Here is a 22,621-nt window from a genome sequence, read left to right as displayed (position 1 = left end):
AAATATTTTTAAAAAATCACCTCAATTTCCATCACCCAAGAAAACGACTATTAACATTTTAATGTATATCCCATAATCTTTTCTTCTAGTCATATGTAAATAGTCATATTTTACTCATAATAAAGATATTATAGACATGATTTTCTACATTAGATAAAATTTTTAAAACTGTTAACATTTATAAGAATACAAAGATACAAAGAATAAAAGAACCAACTCATAAGCTCACCTCCCATATGAATCATGACACTTAAAGAAGTAATACATGTACAAGGCTAGTAAATTCAACTGCTTAAAAGGAGGGGAAGGTGTCTTCCCATCCATTCATCCTATCCATCCAGTCTCTTTCTCTAAATACACACTGTTAGATTTTACTGTGTTTCTGACACACTTATCTACTTATTCTGTCTTTACCTTATTTTTGTTTACTTACTTTATAGATTTTTAAAGCCCTTCCATGGTGGTATAATACAGATCTTTTTCATTATTTCTAATGACCACAAAATTTTTCTATCACATCCTGCAACCATTCTCTTATTTTTTAACATGTGTTTTCTCATGTTAAACTTACCTAACACATGGATACATGCTTACTGTAACACATTCAAAATTTCAGAAACAATACAAGTTTAAGCTCTATGTGTAAGTTCTCCTCATTCTTTCTAGTGACTGTATATGCCTGGGCATATGTAGAAATAGCAAGTCACAAAGTAATACTCATATGTCTAACTAAAGATCTCAAACTTATATCCAAAACCAAACTTTTAATTTTTAACAAACATACATAACTCTATCTCATCTCGCATGATTCGTATGGGAGGTGAGACCAGGAGTTCTTTTATTCTTTGTATCTTTATTTTTATAAGTCTTATGTTACTGTTTAAAAATTTTATGATGGGGCACTTGGGTGGCTTAGTCAGTTCAGTGTCTGGACTCTTGATCTCAAAGTCATGAGATCAAGCCCTGTGATAGGCTCTGCACTCAGTGGGGAGTTTACTTGAGATTCTCTCCCTCTCCCCCAGCTCGTGTGCTCTCTTAAATAAATAAATCTTCATTTTTTTTTAAAGATTTTTTTTAATTTATTTGACAGAGAGAGAGAGACAGCGAGAGAGGGAACACAAGCAGGGGGAGAGGCAGAGGGAGAAGCAGGCTTCCCGCCGAGCAGGGAGCCCGATGTGGGGCTCGATCCCAGGACCCTGGGATCATGACCTGAGCCGAAGGCAGATGCTTAACGACTGAGCCACCCAGGCACCCCAATAAATAAATCTTTAAAAAAAACACACACAAAAAATTTATGACATATCCAGCATTATAGATCTACTGATAATTTCAAAGGAATTTTCAGCAAATGGCAGCTCTATCCTAGGCACAGACCAAAAACTTTAGAGCCATCCTTGATTCTTCTTTTTCTCTCACGTTACACATTCGATCGTACCAAATCCTCCTACTGGTTCAACCTTCAAAACTTATCTGAAATCCAACTACATATCACTACCTTCTCTGTCACTACTCTGGTCCAACTCACCGTTAACTCTCACCTAGATTACTGCAAAAGGCTCTTAACTTGTACCCCTCTTTCTGCTCTTGCCCTCCTTCTCTGTAGTTCGTTCTTATCACAATAACCAAAGCAATCCTTACAGGGAATCTTATTTTTTGAGTGCTATAGTCTCTTTTGACAATCTGGTGAAATCAATGAACACCTTCCACATAGTGTTTTTATTTTTTTAAAGATTTACTTATTTATTGAGAGAGAGCATGAATAGAAGGAGGGACGGAGGGAGAGAAAGAATCTCCAGAAGACTCCACGCTGAGCGCAGAGCCCAACAGAGGGCTCAATCCCACAACATATCTGAAATCAAGAGTCAGTCGCTTAAACCAACTGAGTCACCCAGGCACCCCTCATATAGTTTTTAAATAGAGATAAGAAATACATAAGATTACAAAGAAAAACAATTATACTGATCTATAGTTGTCAAAAATATATATATATGAAAAAACAAACTATAATATATGTGCTTCATTATCACATTAAGTGGGATCTAACAGTGAGTGAGTCTAATAACTACCATAATTTCAAAGTAATGTTGACCTTAAATGATATTTCAAGATATCCTGCAACAATAATTTTCTACTGGTGGTGACAAAAAGTCACAGGTAACTTTAATAACTACTGAGGTTTACTGGCTACATTATTAAATGAAGGAAACACTGTTAGAAGTTAGTGAAAATAAAGATGTAATTTTTTCTAATTCTCCAGGTCCTCTTGAATTGTACCCAGACTCTGAGGAAGGACTCAGTGAAGAACCCCTTTTTTAAGAAGTCTGTCAGATCATGTTACTCGCCTGTTCAAAACCATCAAAGGCTCTCCACTTTGGAGTAAAGCCCAGTCATTAAAGTGGTTTAAGTCCACTCAAATCTTCCTACGTTATCCCTTCTCCAATTACCACGGTTCAGACCTCAGCTCCTATCATTCTCTTGATTCACTCTGCTGTATCTGCACTAACTTTGCTATTCCTCTAACACACTGGAAATTCTCTCTCTTCAAGGCCTTCACTAATACACTATACAGCAACTCCTAAGGATGGACTCCAGAGCCAAACTGCTTGGGTTCAATTTTCAGGCATACTACTTACTAGCTCTCAATGCCTCAATTTTGTCATCTATAAAATGAGGACAGTAAAAATACCTATTTCATAGGATACTATAAAGATTAAGTAAGTTAATATATGTAAAGGAGATAATAGCTCCTGGCACATAACAGTATATGTGTTAGCTATTATTATTACTGCTATTGCTAATTCCTCAGGCTGTAATGCTCTTCCCTCACTATCTGCAGTGCTCACTCTCATCTTTCAAATGTCATCTCCATGGTAAGGTCTTTTCCTTCCTAACGATCTAGAAACTCTCCCACAGGGTACTCTCTACTCCTCTTCTCTGCCTTATTTTTCTCCATACCACTTATCACATGCTAATATGCTATATAAAACTTTATTGTTACCCTCTCCCCACTAGAACATATATTCAATATATAAGGAATAACATAATAAATATTATTCCTTCTTAAAACTAAAACGTACTGGGTAATCTCATATGTCCAGAAATCTTTACCTCAATTTTTGACCAAACCAATTTATTCAATCTCTGTTTAAGTGAACTTTTTGATGATCATTTGAGTTTTGGTAGATATATATTTTAAAAATACCCAAAGAATGAAACTGGATCACTTTCTTACACCATAAACAAAAATAAACTCAAAATGGGTTAAAGACCTAAATGTGAGATCTGAAACCATAAAACTCCAGAAAGAAAACATAGGCAGTAATTTCTTTGACATCAACCACAGAAACATTTTACTAGATGTGTCCCCTCAGGCATGGGAAGCAAAAGCAAAATTAAACTATTGGGACTACACCAAAATAAAAAGTTTTTGCAGCAAAGGCAATCATCAACAAAACAAAAAGGCAACCTACTGAACAGGAGAAGATAAAATGACATATCCAATAAGGGGTTAATATCCAAAATATATAAAAAACATAATCTACAACTCCACACCAAAAAAGAACAAATAATCCAATTAAAAAATGGGCAGGGGAACTGAATGAACATTTTTCCAAAGACATCCAGATGGCCAACAGACACTCGAAAAGATGCTCAACATCACTAGTCATCAAGGAAATGAAAATTAAAACCACAATGAGATATCACTTTACACCTGTCAGAATGGCTAAAATTGAAACCACAAGAAATAAGAAGTGTTGGTGAGGATGTGGAAGAAGGGGACCCATGTGTACTGTTGGTAGACATGCAAACTGGTGCAGCCACTGCAGAAAACAGTATGGAGATTCCTCGAAAACCTAAAGATGGCAATATCATACAACCCAGGAATTCCACTACTGGATAATTACCCCCCAAAATACAAAACACTAATTCAAAGGGATCCAGGCACCCCTATGTTTACTGGAGCATTACTTTCCAACAGCCAAATTATGAAAACTTCCCAAGCGCCCATCAATAAATAAAGAAGATGTACTGTGTGTATATACATATATGTATATATACATACATACACACACAACACACAATGAAATATTATTAGGCCCTAAGAAAAGAATGAAATCTTGCTATTTGCAATGACATGGATGAAGCTAGAGAGTATAATGCTAAGTGAAGTAAGTCAGAGAAAGACAAATACCATGATTTCACACATATGTGGAATTTAAGAAACAAAAGAACAAAGAGACAAAAAAATACAGAAAACGAACTGCTGGTGGCCAGAGGGAGCTGGGTGAGGGATGGGTGAAACAGGTGAAGGGGATTAAGAGTACACTTATCATGATGAGCAATGAAAGTGTATAGAATTGTTGAATCATTATATTGTACACTTGAAGCTAATAAAACATTGTATGTTAATTGTATCTGAATAAATAAAATAAACAAAACCCAAAACCCCTGCAAACTGTTTTCCAAATTGGTTGTATATTTGTCCATCCCGATAACAGTACACGAGAGTTCTAGTCCTTCACATTCTTATCAACATTTGAAATGGTCAATCTTTTTCATGTAGCCATTTTATTTTATTTATTTTATTTTTTTTAAAGATTTTATTTATTTATTTGACAGAGAGAGACACAGCGAGAGAGGGAACATAAGCAGGGGGAGTGGGAGAGGGAGAAGCAGGCCTCCCGCCGAGCAGGGAGCCCGATGTGGGACTCGATCCCAGAATCCTGGGATCATGACCTGAGCCGAAGGCAGACGCTTAACGACTGAGCCACCCAGGCTCCCCTCATGTAGCCATTTTAATAGATATGTAGTGATTTTTCATTTCTCTAATGATTAATGATATTGAACAACTTTTCATGTGTTTTTTTTTCATTATTTATTTATTTTACGTAGGCTTCAGCATGGAGCCAAACGCAGGGCTTGAACCCACAACCCTGAGATCAAAACCTGAGCCAAGATCAAGAGTTGGGCACTCAACCAACTGAGCCACCCAGGTGCCCCTCATGTATTTTTCTCTTACATTTTCTTTCATAAAGTCTTTTTGAATCTTTTGCCCTTAAAAAAAAAAAGAAGACTCAATAAAAAAATACAAATAAGATAGGCTGCAAAATGAATAAAAATACTTAGCCAACTACTATAATAAAAGTTTCAACATTCACTATCCTTTAACTATTATAGCCTTAAAAGGTTAAAAAAAAAAAGTTTCTTTTTTATAAATAAGGAAACTGAGGACTAGAGAAGTTAAATTATCTGGCCAAGACCATAGTGCTAGAAGTGGGAGAGCGAGGATCAGAATTCAGATGGTCTACAAAGCCAATTAACCAGTAAGCCATATTATCTCCCCCAAGTCTTAAAAGTTCAAGCCAATCTTATAGCCTATGGTTCATACTAAAGAAAAAGTACTATTATCAAAGAGTACTATCAAATAGATACAGTGGGTTTTGCACTGTATCACAATACAAAAACACTAAACAACTTTAGTAGCCAACAACAAAAAACTGGGTCCTATGTCTCAAACACAGAAAATACAACTTGTAAAATGTACTACTTAAAAGATTGTTCAATAAAAGGTAGACTTCTGAGGGACAGGTATCTGTAGTCAAAAAAAAGCTTTTATTAGTAACTATTCCACCTAAAGAAGCGGAATTAAGTTATAATGGGTTTTAACTTCTTTTAAAGTAAAATGTTACATAAATAAAATATTAAATATTAAATATGTACATTTACATAAATATTTTATTTACACCCAAAGAATTTTTTCCCATTACAGTATATCTTACTAAATTTGGAGTTTCTGATAATCTGGAACTATTAATAAAGGATTTATCAAACCAATTTAACATTGTAGTAGTAACATAAGCCTTGGGCTATTCCTACCCACAGAAATTTATTTGGAAAGTAAGAGATTTGACAATCTCTTTATTACAGAGCAAGAAAGCAAGTAAAGAATTTTCTTCTCTTGAGGAAAAGCTATTACCTTCAAGGTAAAGAGAAGACTGAATGAACTAGCAGAAAGACATCCTCTGCACCAGCCTGGCAGCATTTACCCATGTTTTTTATTGCAAAAGAGCAAGTCTTAAAAGTGGTATTAGATATTTAGACATTTACCAAGTCACAAGTCCAACTCAAATAGAGGACTTTTATTTCTCTGGGGTCCCATGAAAGGGGTATATAAGGCTTATTTTTCTAAGTTTTTACTCATCTTAAAGAGCAGAGTTTTTATATACTACATGCAAATATAATAGTTGTGAATTCACATGACTTACACTGATGCAGTGAGCTGTCAATTAGAATTCCAAAAGGCTGCCAAACTGGCCAAAGACTTATTTATAGGCCAAAGAGCTATCTAAAGGACAAAGGCTGTAAATGGGGGGATGGGGAGAGAGGCAGAGAAAGAGACTGAGTAAGGGGTAGAGTTTAGGCAGATCATCCAGTATTTTTCTATTTCTTTGCTTATAATAAATACAGATACAAAATCCTAAATTCAGCCAAAAGGGGACAAGAAATTATCAAAAAACTCAAACAAGTGAATCTTACAGAACACAATACAGTTTTTTAATTTAACAAATAATTATTGTGTCTATCACTATCCTAAATTCTAGGGATTAAACACTTTACTGAGGACAGGGTTCAGTCTTTCCTTTTCCAATTTATGGCTACTTATTTTCTAACTAGTGGCTACTTAATTTCTAAATCACTTTTTACCAATGTATAGCTTTTCTCCATAACTCTAAAAACTACTAGTTTAAGTTATGATGATGTAATAACATACTGTATGAAATTTAAATATTTTAAAATTTTTTGAGTAAAATATGAGGGTTTGGCTGACTCAATCTCACTAGAGAAAATTTCAAAAGTTAGTCATACAGAAGATAAGGAATGTAATACTTTGATTTTATTTCATACAGCCTATCTCCATCCCCTAGGAATGTTAATATTTAGGTAACAGCACCAAAAGAAAAAAAAAAGAAAAAGAAAAAAAACTTTAAAAGACTAATCAGGCATGAGATATTCTGTGGGATGATGGGATATATTCTAAAACTGGATTCTGGCAATGGTTGCATAACTCTGAAAATTTACTAAAAATCATTGAATTGTACACTTTAAGAGGGTTTTATGCAAGATTAATTTTATCTCAAGAAAATAATTTTTAAACAGTTATATATATACACAGAAATATACATAACCTTCCCCTCCCCACAACATGGTTTACTACTGTATTATTATTTAGAGCTGGCTGGGAAGCATTTACTCAAATATTAATCACCTATTTGTCAAACACTAGAAATACAAAGGTGGACCAGACATAGCATATCCGTGGCTTTGAGGAGGTAGTATTTATGACAGAGAAATATAATAAAATAGTAATAAAGCCTAACATTTAGCAAACATTTGGCGCCAAACACCATTTATAACACATTACTTGATTTTACTTATCTAATGTGTTATAACATGTATATACTCCTCTTGACGGTAGAAAGACTACAGTAAGTAAATATGAAATATAAGCTGGGTCTTTAAGAATAAATGAAAACTCATCTAGAAACAGCCACTCCAAGTAGAAAATGTAGCATATACAAAAAGAGGGGATTATAAAAGATGGTGCATGCAGGATCCGTTGAAGGTGAGAAGGAATAGAGAGGTAGGCAAGGAGCCATATCAATCAATCAGATCATAATCAATCATATAAAGCTAATCTACAGAACAGTTCAGAGAAAAGTTGAATTACTGGTGTTTTTCAACCCAAATGATCATCACATTTTAAACATACCTGGTAGGTACAATAATTGTTCAAGCCAATAAACATGGTAAACCAATAAAAATGCTAAAAGTGTAACTACAAAAGTCTGTTTTAGGGCGTCTGGGTGGCTCAGGTCACGATCTTAGGGTCGTGGAATTGAGCCCCGAGTCCAGGCTCCATGCCCGTGGGGAGTCTGCTTGAGATTCTCTCTCTCCCTCTCCTTCTGTCCCTCCCCCCACTTGCATGCTTGCTCACTCTCTCTCTCAAGTAAATAATCTTTAAAAAAAAAAAAAAAGCCTGTTTTCCCATTCCTTTCCACTTTTCCCTCCTTTCATTTCCACTTGAAGCAGCCATCACAGTGCTTATTCATGTGTTTGCCAAATATCATGTATGCTGGCAAACTGTATGCAATTAGCAAATAAATTCCAACTTTGTTTATGACATTTCCCATTTATGACAATAAAAGGGAATTTTTAAATGCTTAATGTTAAATGCTTACTCAAACTGATGATTTCTCAAGATGGTATTTATTAATAGTAGTAGTAAAGTTCCATATGCACTACTAGTGATGGGCAAGTCTTCATAAGCAGAATCAAATTCTTACCTCTAACAAGTAAAAAGATTACTCAAGATAGAGTATAAGGTAAGTCTGAAGGTAAATTAAACAGGAAGAGGCCAAATTTAACCGTGGCAAGTTACTGAACAGTTCAAAATAATTCTACTAAACATACTACCACTTTAAAATGATCCTCATCTAAATTATAAGCACTGAAACAATTAGTACATAAATATAATTTAAAAATCACAAAAAATATAAGAAATCGCTAACAACTGTCAACTCCAGGGGCACCTGGGTGGTTCAATTGGTTGTGTCTGCCTTTGGCTTAAGGTCATGATCTCAGGGTCCTGGGATCAAGCCCTGCATCAGGCTCCCCTGCTCAGTAGGAGTTTGCTTCTCCCTCTCCCTCTGCCCCTCCACCTGCTGTGTGCACGCTCTCTCTCTCTCAAATAAATAAATAAAACCTTAAGGCAAAAAAACCCAGTTGTTAACTCCAAGGAATGGGATTACAGTGGAGTTTCACTACCAAATATTTGAACAGAGAAATGTATTAAATTCAGAAGTTATACATATCTCTTTGGAAAAGTTAGAAAGTAAATGTAAGAACAGAAAAAGTTCAATTTCCAGTTTTTTATATTTGTCTGTCTTGTACAAGATGTATATGTGTATATATATATATATACATATACACACACACATACACACACATCTTCAGTGTCATATCCAAGAAATCACTGCCCAATCTAATGTCATGAAGTTTCCGTCCTATTCCTTCTCCTAAGAGTTTTGTTTTAGGTCTTACATTTAGGTCCTTGATCCATTTTGAGTTAATTTTTAGTATATGGTGTTAAGTAAGGGTCCAATTTCATTCTTTTTCTTGTGGCCATCAAATTTTCCCAGCCCCATTTTTTGAAAAGACTGTCCTTTACCACTGAATGGTCTTGGCACTCTTGTCAAAAATCTTTGACCATATATGCAAGAGTTTATTTCTAGACTCCCTATTCTATTCTGTAGGTCAATGTTTGGCTTATGTCAATACCACACTGCTTTGATTACTGTAACTTTCAACTTTTAAATTAGGAAGTGTGAGACCTCCAACTTTCTCTTCTTTTTCAGGATTGTTTTGGTTATTCAGGGTCCCCTGAGATTCCATATGGACTTTCCCGTTAAATCTGAAGATCACTTTAGGTAGTACTAACATTTAATAATAGGTCTTCCAACTCATGAACATGGGATACCTTTCCATTTATTTTTGCTCTCTTTAATTTCTTTTAGCAACATTTTGCAGTTCTCAGTGTGAAAGTCTTTTACCTCATTAGTTAGGTTTATTCCTAAGTATTTTATACCTTCTGATGATATTGTAACTCAATGTTTCTTAATTTCCTTTTCAAATTGTTCCTTATGAGCGAATGCTGATTTTACATCCTGTAACTCTGCCAAATCATTTATTACTTCTAATTTTTTTTTTTTAGGAGGATCATTAGGGTTTTCTACATATAAGATCAAACCGTCTACAGAGAATTTTATTTCCTCCTTTCCAATGTGGATGCCTTTTACTTCTTTTTCTTGCCTAACTGCTCTGGCTAGGACTTTTAGTACCATGTTGAATAGTACTGGTAAAAGTGGACATCCTTCTCTTTCTTCTTACTCTTATAGGAAAAGCTTTCAATCTTTCACCATTGAGTGTCATCTGCTGGGGCTTCATATTTGGTCTTTATTATATTGAGGTTGTTTCCTTCTATTCTTAGTTTGTTGAGTGTTTTTATCATGAAAGGGCATTGAATTTTGTCAAATGCTTTTTATGCATCCATGGACATCAATGTGTAGTTTTGCCCTTCATTCCATTAATTTAGTACAGTACACTAATTTTCATATATTGAACCATGCCTTACATTCCAGGATTAAATCCCACTTAGTCAGGGTATATATTCCTTTTAAGATGTTGTTGAATTCAGTTTGCTAGTATTTTGAAAATTTCTACAACATTGTTCATCAAGGATATTGGTCTGAAGTTTTCTTGTAGTGTCTTTGGCTTTGGTACCAGAGTAATGCTGGCCTTACAGAATGGATGTGACCTTGTCTTCAGTTTTCTGGAAGAGTTTAAAGGGGATTGGTGTTAATTCTTTAAATGTTTGGTAGAATTCACCAGTGAAGCCATCTGGTCCTGAGCTTTTCTTTGTTGGGAGATTTTTGATTACTGATTCAGTCTCTTTACTAGTTATAGATCTGTTTAGATTTTGTTTCTTCAGGATTCTGTCTTGGTAGGTTGTGTGTTTCTAGGAATTTATCCATTTTATCTAGGTTATCCAATTTGTTTGTGTATACATATCCTTTTGCAATACTTTTTTCTACAAAACACATGACAAGTAAAAACATTTATGTTACATGAGGAAACACTAAAATATGGGTACATAAATAACAACTCTAAGAATTCAATAAAGGAATGATTGATACAAACTGTTGATGAGGGAAAATTCAAATGCCAGGCTCTATGATGAGAATTAAGAATAGTGTACAAAATAGACAAGGTCCATATTGAACTGAAGCCTCCAATTCAACTGAAGCTTCAGTTCAACCTGGAAATAGAAATGGCAAGATAAAGGGAAGACGAGAAGGTGTTTCCAATAGGGACCCATAAAAACAAAGAAAGAAAAGCAAAACTGAGTGTTAAAGTTAAGGTGGATTTACCTGCCTGAAGTGGGAGGAGTCTAAGATGAAGTTATAGAGAAAGGGGAATAAACTAAAAAGGTAAGAATTAATGTGGTCAATATTTAGTGTTCCCCTGTTCCCTAGCATTTATACAGCAAACATTCAAATATCTGCTAAACTCAACTGACAGCCTGAAATACCAAAATTTTGACTGACTTTATACACAACAGGAATCCACTGACAAAATGGTGTTCTGGGAAGTTTACTGAACTAAGTTCCAATGGTTCTCAGTCTGGGGTGATTTTTGCCACTCGGAACATTTGGCAATTTCTGGAGACAATTTGGTTTTTACAGCTGGGAGGGAGCCTGCAACTGGCATCTTATGGCAGAGACAAGGGCTGCTGCTAAAACATTCTACAATGCACAGGATGGTCCCCACAACAAAAAATTATTTGGCTCACAGTATCAAAAGTGTCAAGGTGGAGAAAGTTCGCTGTATTCTACTATGAGTTATTCTCATAAGAACCCAAATTAAGTTCAAATATATTTGGAAAAAAGTACACAAGAAAAAGTAAACATTCTAAAAAATTTAATAGTAGTAAGATTATAGAGGATTACTTTATTTTCCCATTTTTCTAAAAAATTTCTACAACTACCATGCCCTTACCATTTCAAGGACAAAAATTACCTTGATTTAAAAAATTTGATTTAGTCACTAATTCTATTTTTTAAAAGATTTTATTTAGGGCGCCTGGGTGGCTCAGTTGGTTAAGCGACTGCCTTCGGCTCAGGTCATGATCCTGGAGTCACGGGATCGAGTCCCACATCGGGCTCCCTGCTCAGCAGGGAGTCTGCTTCTCCCTCTGACCCTCCCCCCTCTCATGCTCTCTCTATCTCATTCTCTCTCTCAAATAAATAAATAAAATCTTTAAAAAAAAAAAGGATTTTATTTATTTGAGAAAGAGCAAAAGCGAGAAAGATCACAGAGGGAGAGGGAGAAGCAGACTCGCTGCCGAGCAGAGCTGGATGTGGGGCCTGATCCCAGGACCCCGAGATCATGACCCAAGCCAAAGGCAGATGCCCAACTGATTGAGCCACCAGGTGCCCCTTAGTCATTAATTCTAATCAGAGTGCACACACACATTTTTTAAAGTTTCATTTAATTCCCTGCCACTGATATGCCAGGCTCGGTAAGGAGAATTAAGACTGGTATACAAAACAGATCCAGGTCTGTACTCTCAGGGAGCTTCTAGTCTGACGGGAGAAATTAACACTGAGTAAATACGCTAACAAATTATGCGGTGTTCTTAATGAAAACAACAAGGGGGGTGGGGTGGGAGGATGGCATCTCTAAGTAAGTAACATTGAGGACTCAAAGGATGAGAAATAACCAAGCAGTGAAGGAAAAGGGATGAAGGTAAAAAAAAGAGGGTGGAGAAAGCATTCAGACAGAACAGCATATGTGAAGGGCCTAAAAAGAGAGCTACTGAAGTGTTAGAGTTAGAACAATTAAAAGAAGATGAGAATATAAGTAAGGGAGATAATAAAGTGACAGAGGCAGGAGAAATAGATAGGGACCAAAGCTGGCAAGGCCTTGAAGGTCTCAGTAAAGAGTTTGGAAGCTAAGTGTGGTGGGAAGCTACTAAAGCAGAGAAGGGGCATGACTTCATTTTTTAAAAGACCCATGCTAGTTGTTTTATGAATTGGAGAAGAGCAATAGCAGAAATAAGGCAATCACTATGGAGATTAATAATGGGGTAATAATGATGTGCCTCATATTTTAATAGTGAGTAGAAAGTTAACAGAAAAGAAAGAATGGAGGGACATTAACTAAATAATGTCATACTTACAACCCTGTCTAAAAGAAACTTCTCTTTCCTTGCATTCTTAAAAGCTTAATCAAAGCAAGTACTGATTAGGTAGGATTTTAATTTTACAGAAATTAAGGTTACAAAAAATTATTAAGCTTTTCTAATGGCATATATCTAATGAAATGTAATCCTAGGGGTGCCTGGGTGGCTCAGCTGTTAAGCGTCTGCCTTTGGCTAAGGTCCTGATCCCGGGGTCCTGGGATCGAGCCCCACATCAGGTTCCCTGCTCAGTGGGAAGCCTGCATCTCCCTCTCCCACTCCCACTCCCCCTGCTTGTGTTCCTTCTCTCGCTTGGTCTCTGTCAAATAAATAAATAAAAATCTTAAAAAAAAAAAAAAAAAAGAAATGTAATCCTAGGCGCTCCCACTCTAAAAAATCAGACTTTTCCACGAATCTCAAGGGAAGAGTTCCTGGACAGTAAACATTTAGGATGTCCTTTCCCTTCATGTTTGAGGTATATTATTCATTGTAAATTTGAGTTTAGAAAAGAAAGGTAAGAAATCTACCACAACACTAGCTCACAGTGGTTGAATATATCCCCACAGGGTCAGTTTAGAGCAGGGATCTGAGAGATCTGGACTTGCTAGAATGTAAACTCCATGAGAATTCAGCCTGTGTTATTTATTGTTCTATCCTCACTGCTTACAACCGAACCTCAGACATACAAACTGAGTATTTGCTGAACAAATGAATCCAATAAAGAGAAGGGTAGACGGAGAAGTCAGTAAAAAAGAGATAACAAGAGGTGACCGATGACCTTAGGTAATGAAAAGTTGTCACGGTCCCTATTTCTCTTAAAACTTCTTTAAAAAAAATAAAGCTTTATTGAGATATAATTCACACACCATACAATTCACCCACTTGAAGTGTACAATTCAGTGGTTTTTGGTATAAAGTTGCACATAAATCACCACCATCTAATTCCAGATCATTGTCTTCACCATAAGAAGTCCATACCCATTAGCAGTCATTCCCCAAGACCTGGGCAACTACTAATCTACTTTCTGTCTCTACGAATTTGCCTATACTGGATATTTCACATAATTGAAATTACAGAATATGTGATCTCTTCTGATTGGCTTCTTTCAGGCAGCAAAATACTTTCAATGTTCATCACGTTGTAGCATGCAGCAGTACTCCATTCCTTTTTATGGCAGAATAGTATTCCATTGTATGCATAGCCAACATTTTGCTTACCCATCATCAGTTGATGGATTTGGGTTGTCTGGCTTGGCTATTATGGATAATACTATAAACGTTCATGTACAAGTTTCTGTGCAGACACTTATTTTTAATTCTCTTGGGTTTATACCTACGGGTGGGATTGCTGGGTCACATGCTCTGTCTAACTTCGAGAACTGCCAAACTACAATCCAAGATGGAATGCCCCAATTTATATTCCCATCAGCCACGTAGGAGGGTTGCACTTTCTCTACATCCTCACCAACATTTGTTACTTTTTGTTTACTTACGTTTGTTTTCATATTACTAAAAAACCTATCCTACTAGGTTCAAGTGGTATCTCATTATGGTTTTGATATGCATTTCCCTAATGAGTAATAATGTTGGTGATATTTTTTATTTACTGGTCCTAATTAAGCTTTTTCATCATTTGGGGATAATACTGTTACTGTTTTAAAGCTGGAGAACAAAAGGAAATTGGGAAAAATTATTTAAAACATTAACACAAAAAATGTGAACACTCTGATAATAAGAAGTTGGAGTAAACAGCTGATCAACAATGAACTCAATTCTAGCTATACTTGTAATATAATGAACTTCCCCACATAATATTCAAAGGCAAAGTAAGGAACCATTGTACATCTATAGCGAAGGGTGCTGCTTTATAATTTTGTCTTCAGTAAATTTTTTCTTCCTTTCTTCTTACTCTATCGTACCCCTCATTCTTGTGGCAAATCTGGGGGTTAAGTGAAAATACCAACATTCCTCTCTAACACACACACAGCTTGTGCTGGCCAATCACAGAACCATATTCCTCTGCCCAAAGTGATTAATTCAGGCGTAAGTATGCAATCAAATCTTGATCAATCGTCCCCAGACTTTCACGAGAACTCTCACCACAATTAATACCAGTTGTAGCCCTGGACTTACTGGGTTATGAAAGCTAATGCTTAAACTAATGTGAGGTGGGTTTCTGTTCCCTGAAACATAACTACATAGTATAAAATTCAGCTTTTTCAGCCTAAAGTTATCAGACTTAACTTTTAATACTAATAATCAACATGATGAAGGAAGAGTTTAGGGTATACTTAAAGCCACTGTTCTAAAGAGAGCCAAAACATACTGGGTTTCATAGTTACTAAAGAACCAAGAATAATGTAACAATTATTTGAAAATATTAAGACTGTATTTGCTTGCTTTTCTGGACCAGCAACAGCTGAAAGTGACCACAGAGGACCACCATAAAGAGGCAGGATGGGTGGCAAAGAGGACAGGGTCATTTAATACAACCAAGTAGACGCTACTTGTAGAAGCTATCAGGATACAACTACCATTAACTAAACAAATTTATGTAATACCTACATTAAGGAATCACAAAGACATGCTATAAAAACTAAAACAAGTATTAAGAGTGGATACTGAGCAACTGAAGTTTTCATAAAATAGGAAACTGAGATAGAATATGACTTGCTTTTTAATATTAAAAAATATGTCTACCACCAAATTATGAAATCCCACAAAATCTTGGGATTCTGACTTTTGTTAATAAAAATGTAGTAAAATTCCAGGTTTTTCAGAACACATTATTGAAAATGTAATTTATGTTAGGTTTAATGTAAATTAAATTTAGGGCAAAAGTGACAGCTAATAAAATTTTGGTCTAACAGTAAATAAACAGTAATAGAAAAAGCTTAGGTTTTAAGTAGTTAAGCCACTCTTGTATTACCAGCATGTCTATGACCGTCGTTTTTCAACACAGGTACTAAACAGTGTGAATCAAAACTACTTTCTGGTTAAATTTACAATCTTGTGGAAAAACAGTTACAAAATACTTACAACCAGAATTACAGAAATGAAGTCAGAAACTAGTAATTTTGCCACAATTTGGTTGAAGCACATAGGAGAAAGGCTTTTACTTGAGTGCTAATGAACGGAAAAGGAAGCCTTCCCCAATTCATGTGATGTGATCTGAATTATGGTACACAGTGGTACAAAAGGAAGAGCAAACAAAATGTTATTCTGACAGGGAACACAAGGGGTTATTTGGATATAATGAACGATGAAGCAAGCTGGAAGAAATAAAAAGAGCCTCCATTCACTCTGTATATACTATATGCCAGGCACGATTAAACATTTAAATGGTTTAGAGAGATTTAAAAAAATAAAAATAAAAAATAAATGGTTTAGAGAGATTAACTTCCATAACTATTAAATGGAGGAACCAGGGTTCAAATCCAGGCGTAAGTGACTCAACAGTCCATGTTTTTTAACTGTGATACTATAAAGCCTTTAAAGAGCTTTTATTAAAGTGACGGTCACCTCTTACAGAAGAAACACTAATAAACAAAGACAGTGGTTCTCAAAGCGTGATCAATAGATCCTTGTGGGGATACTGAAACCTTTTCAGAGAGTTCGCAGATCAAAACTATTTTCATATTACTACTAATATTTATTATGGTGCTAATATTTGCACAGCAATGAAATGCAGTGGGTAAACTACTGGTGCTTTAGCATGAATTAAAGTAATGTCATCAGGCTGTATAAGTACTCACTGTATTTCAGGTAAAACAACAACAACAACAACAACCAAAGGCCAGTTCATTCCACTTAATGTCCTTGATGAAATAGTGAAAAATTACCTTTATTAAAAACCTGCCTTTTCTTTCTAAAATTTTGTGATAAAATGGGGATTACATATAAACTACTTCTGCAGCATATCCACTTCTGCAGTACGATGACTGTCTCAAGGAAAAAGTTTCTTATGATTGAGTTGCAAATTGAAATACCATTTTTTCATGGAACACCATTTTTACTTGAAAGAATGACTGACAGACAAATTATGGCTATTCAGACAGTGTCTGGCATATGTTTTCAAAAAATGAGCAAAGTGAGCTTATGGCTTCAAGGGAAACAACTAACGGTGTTTCTTGCTAATGATAAAATTTAAGCTTTCAAGTGAAAATAAGAATTTTGGAAAACCTGTTTTTACCACTGGGAGCTTCACAAATTTCCAATATTTAAGATTTTTCTGATGAACTATTTGGTGACACTAATTGCCAATAATTGTGAATTTTCACTGTATAAAAAAATGTGTCAGCATTTGCAAGATCAGCATTACTCTGTGAACTAATATTTTCCAAATGACCAATACATGCTGTTACAAAATCAGGCAACGGCAAAAGATATATTCCAAGTGCAAGACAGACCTATAAATTTTAACATAACAGAGTATGAAAGGCTCACTGATGTGGCTTAAGAGTTCATATTACAACCAAACTTTAAGAAACTATTATTTTGTGGAGTTATGATATAGTATCAAACAAAAATTTCCATATTTATCTGAAGAGGCTATTTAACACCCTCCCTCTCCAACTGCCTGTGTGAAGTTGGATATTCTTCATATACTTCAACCAAAACAGCATTACCATAAAAGTGAATTCAGAAATAGATAGGACAATCCAACTATCTTTTCTGGCCAAACATAAGAGACCTCAAAAAAAATGTTAAACATGGCCATTCTTTTCACCAAGTTTTTTGGGTTTTAGAAAATAATTTATTTTTCATTAGAAATTTATGTTTATATAAAATGGCTTCATTATTATTTTTTGAGTTAAATTTTTTTAATTCTTAGTTTTAATTTCTGAAATGATAACTTTTTTTTTTAGAAGATTTTATTTATTTGACACAGAGAGACACAGCCAGAGAGGGAACACAAGCAGGGAGCGTGGGGGAGTTCTGGAGAAGCAGGCTTCCCGCCAAGCAGGGAGCCCGATGTGGCGCTCCATCCCAGGACCCTGGGATCATGACCTGAGCCGAAGGCAGAAGCTTAATGACTGAGCCACCCAAGCGTCCCTGAAATGATAAATATTAACAGAAACCCACAAACAATGCTCTTTGAGGGCCCCTAATTTTTAATAGCATAAACAGGTCTTCAGCCCCCAAAGCTTTGAAAACTTCTGAACTAAGGCCATTAGAAGCACAAAAATATTGTTCTTATTCAGTAGGTGCCACATAAAGATTGTTCTCACATTAACTGTAAAAAAAGGGAGTCTCCCTTAACCCTGTCTTTCACTAAATCTAAATGGAAAGCCTATAAATGTTTCTCTAGAGTTTAAAGTCCACAAAAGATACACAATTTCCAAAAATCTCTCTGGGAGAAAAAGGAAACACTTACTGAATACCTATTATACCCCATGGACTATGCTTTCACTATAAACTTTTAGGCAACTTGAGACCTGTGTTATCAAGGCTGAAAGAAGTTAAAAACAAGTAATATGGTATGGTATAAATATGCAGACTTTACTTTGGACACGTACCTGAATTAAAATCATTCCCTTAAGTGTGATGCTATTAAGTTACTTAACTCTAGGGATTTTTCTTCTATAAAATGAATAATTCCTATTATTAGACTGAGAGAAATGAGAATTCAATTAAAAGCACATACAATATGTGTTTCAGTGATAGTTCTCTGTTCCAAAACTAAACCAGCAAGTACCAAAATCATCATTCAAGATTAGACTGGGACAACAAACTCTCATTTCAGCATTACAGTCCTTAAGTAGATGAATGCTGCTCCAGAAAACATTTGAAAATATTTTGAGGCCCCACAGTAACTATCAGATATTAGAGATCAATGCTTAAAAACTACCTACACATTTTTCTAAAGTACTTTCATTCTTTTAAAGTTAAATCACTCCTACAACTCTTCCCAATCTTGTATATATATTCATTTGACATACTAGAGACTATGAAAAACGGAGACATTTTGATAGCTCAAAGAAAATTATCAATGAAGCAATTCTTTAATTGACTGCCTTGTAAAACCAAGAAAGCTGGCAGGAAAGCACAAAAACAATTATTTAATTCCTAACTATACTTCTATCAGGTATTTCATACTGTCACATGCTTGGACTATTATATGAAAAATTAGACTGTAGTTATTTTAAGTATAGTAAATATGTTCCAAGATTTGTGATGAGAGAGGTCAGTGTCTAAAAGTTAACAAGACTTAATAGCTTAACAATGCTTTTCACTCTGTATAGTTACAAACTACCAAAGCCATTTAAAAACAACAAATTAGCTGATCAATTTATTAAACTCTTGCCAACCAAGCAACTGTTTTTTTCCTAAAGTTCAAGCTCACTGCATACTTTATGTTGTGTGGACAATCACAAGTTTCCAGTCATTTAATGTTTTATTATTCTTTTATTTTTAGGGTAAGTCTTTTTCTTAAAATTGTGTTTTTATATCTAATTATTTTCCAACATTTTATGCTCTATTAGAACTTGGATACTCTCAGAACTTCTATAAAAATCACACAGATTATTGGAAAGTCTACAAAAGAATCCCCCCTTTACTTTTAAAACATAAACTAGATGAGCTTTATTTGCTCTATTCTGACAAATATTTTATTTGAAATTTGGTCACTGACCCATTTCCCGTTGCGTTCAGTGTACCCTTTCTATGGTTACTTTTCTCAAAGTAATAATAATGATCCTCTACCACACTGCAAGAAAGCAGCCAAGCCTTGAATATCATCTGAGAATTCCCATAAATTATTTTAAATGGATACTGACATATGCCTTCTTTAATGCTTTTGTGTTTCAAGAACTTAGCATGACCACATTTTGGAAGAGCCAGAATGGCAGACTGATAGGTAAGAATGATTATCATTTTGAAAGCTCTGAATCAGTTTCAACTTCTAACACTTAGATATTATGACTTTAGAAGGGCCAACAGTTCCCTGTGGTCAAACTGCTCTTCAATGAGCAATTATAGAGCTCTACGTTAAAAACTTTCCCCTTCAATTATAAGTTAAATGTAACTTAAGCTCTGTATGGACACAGAGAAAAAACAAAGAGCCAATTGCAAACAAGGGAGTAAAAGAATCAATTACAATGAATCCTATTAAATGACCCTAACCCCCAAGCAGAAAAGCTAAAAGTGATAAAATGCTCAGAGAACTGCTAGGCATCTTCCTAACATTAACCCATTAATTTTCACAACACTCATGAAGCAGATGTCAAGTACCTCTACTTTAACAGATTAAAAAATTGTTAAGACTGAGGGACTCTCTCAAGGTCACAAAGTTAGAGATCACCAGATTACACTAAACTCTAGGACTTTGTACTCTATTTCAAATAAAACAATGTTAGATCAAACTGAAAAATGGTACAATTACCTCATTCTATATGTTGTTCTCTATCTGTGCTGTCCAATAAGAGAGCCAATAGCTTCATGTGGCTATTAAGCAGCTGAAATGTAGCTAGTCCAAACCGAGATATGCTTTAAATGTAAAATACAAACTGGATTTTGAAGACTTAATATGAAAAGAATATAAAATAACCCAATTTTTTTTACATTGCTGATGTTATATTGGTATTTTGGATGTACTGGATTAAATAAAATTCACTGGACAGCAATGGTCCATCCTTTTTTTTTAAGATTTTATTTATTTATTTGAGAGAGAGACAGCAACAGAGAGAACTTGTGAGGAGGAGAGGGAGAAGGCGGCTCCCCACTGAGCAGAGAGCCTGACACGGGGCTCCATCCCAGGACCCTGGGATCATGACCTGCTGAAGGCAGACGCTAAACCGACTGAGCCACCCAGGCGCCCCAGGTCCATACTTCTTTACAAAAACCTCCCAATGAAACAGATGTCATCATTAAGACCTAACCAAAGCAGTACTTTCTTAGATTCTGTTGTAGCAAAACATAGTAACCATATTTGGAGGGGACGGTTATGGGCATATTAAGTATTCTGAGGGGCACAGCCATATATGAAATTAATAAATACACAATCTAGTGTTCTCCAAGGATGATGAAAGAAGCTGCTATCTCATTACAGGTATATGTGACTTTGAATAAGTGAGGAGAAAGTACAATTTCCATTAGAGTCATGTTATTTCCTTAATGAAAATATCCCTATTCCTTTTGTACACCAGGGTTACCAAAGTCATCAAGGATGCCCATAGGCACTATAAACGTCTCAAAAAAAATCTGGTTAATGTGTATTTATAGTTATTTTAAAAAATCATTTATTATATTGTTCTAATGGGTCATCACAATCTTGAGTAAACTAATAAGAAATTCACACTAAGAGGAAACACCAATTTACCAAAAAAAAGGGGGGGGGACCCCTTTAGAACAGTTTGGCAGTCCCAGAAAATGTTACACATAAAGTTACCATATGACCCACAAATTCCACTCCGCAGTATATAACCAAAGAGAAATGAAAACAGGTCCACACAAAAATGTGTACATAAATGTTCATAGAAGCATAATAGCTAAAGAGTGGAAACAATGCAAATGTCCATCAACTGATAAATGGATAAACAAAATGTGGTATATCCATAGGCTGGAATATTATTCAGCATATTTTTCAGCCACAAAAAGGAATGAGGCACTGTTACATTTTTGTTACGTGTGTGAACCTTGAAAGCATTATGCTACCTAAAAGCAGTCAGTCAAAAAAGATCACACATTGTATAACTCCATTTATAGGAAATATCCAGAGTAGGCAAATCTAGACAGAGAGTAATGGGGAACAGAGACTACTCATGAGTTAGGATTTCTTTTTGGAGTGATAAAAAATTCTGAGATTGATTGTGCTAATAGTTGCACAATTATGTGAAAACACCAAAAGCCAGTTTAAATAAGTGAATTGTATGGTATATGAATTACAGTTCAATGAAGCTGTCTTAAAAAAAAATACAGCCAGAAATGTAGGTGGGGGGAAAGCATCCAAGCATCTAATTGCTATTTTTGGGGATTTTGTAATTTGTGGTATTTATGTTTTTAAATTTTGTAATTCTTTTCATTCTAAGTCCTGATATTAGTAAAAAAATTTTCTTCATCACATCATTACACAACTAGGTAAATTTAATGAAAAAATCATAAATTGTACATTTAAAGTGATCTAACATTGTTTGATTTGAAATATGGCATGTGAATTACCTCAGTAAAAATGTTAAAATTTTTTCATTAAAAAAAGATCACAGGGTAATGTTTCACATTAACCTTAAAACAATCACAGAATTAAGAACCACAGCCCCAGATATTTAATAGATCCTCAAACTATGAAACCCACTAAAAACAACACAAATTACCTTAGAGATTGAATGGCGTTGTGAAAAGCCCAAAAAATAGTTACTATCTCAGTCAAGCAAATGCTCAAAGTTCAGAAACAGGTGATGGGAATTTCAAGATTTCAGAATAAAAAAGGATAGAGGGACAATATAAAAAATACTACTTGGCCACTACTCTTTTAAAAGCTAAATTCCTGATTCAGATACAGGATCCAAGTACTTAAAAAACAAACAAACAAACCCGATTTACCTAGACTCTTAAAACTAAAGGGAAGAAGTCTTCTATCAAAATTCTGTGATTTGTGTGTATGTGTTTTACCCACACACCTCATGTAGCCTAACAACCTCGGGAAAAGCTGTATCGAAGATACTGCAGATTTTTTTTTTCACCCTTTTAAAATAATAAAACGTGATGGTGCCATTCCATAGCCCACCCCATCCCCCACTACCACCACCAGCAGGTGGAGGGAAAGGATACTGTAGACTAGAGGATGACAGCTTTGTATAACCCTGTGGACTTTCTATATAAGAA

At 35.1% G+C, this 22,621-nt stretch overlaps 1 protein-coding gene across 3 annotated transcripts in view; it reads right to left on the bottom strand.

Moving 5' to 3' along the window:
* KPNA4 (karyopherin subunit alpha 4) overlaps nucleotides 1-22,621 on the bottom strand; it is a 57,972-nt gene that overhangs the window by 34,298 nt on the left and 1,053 nt on the right. The gene's annotated exons all lie outside the window — the stretch shown is intronic.

This window comes from Mirounga angustirostris, unplaced genomic scaffold, assembly GCF_029215605.1.
Source record: "Mirounga angustirostris isolate CCGP_5_RB_7025 unplaced genomic scaffold, mMirAng1.0.hap1 SCAF_1, whole genome shotgun sequence".
Classification (NCBI taxonomy): domain Eukaryota; kingdom Metazoa; phylum Chordata; class Mammalia; order Carnivora; family Phocidae; genus Mirounga; species Mirounga angustirostris.
The sequence above is the reverse complement of the archived record's forward strand: the minus strand, read 5'-3'. Positions and strand labels throughout refer to the sequence as shown.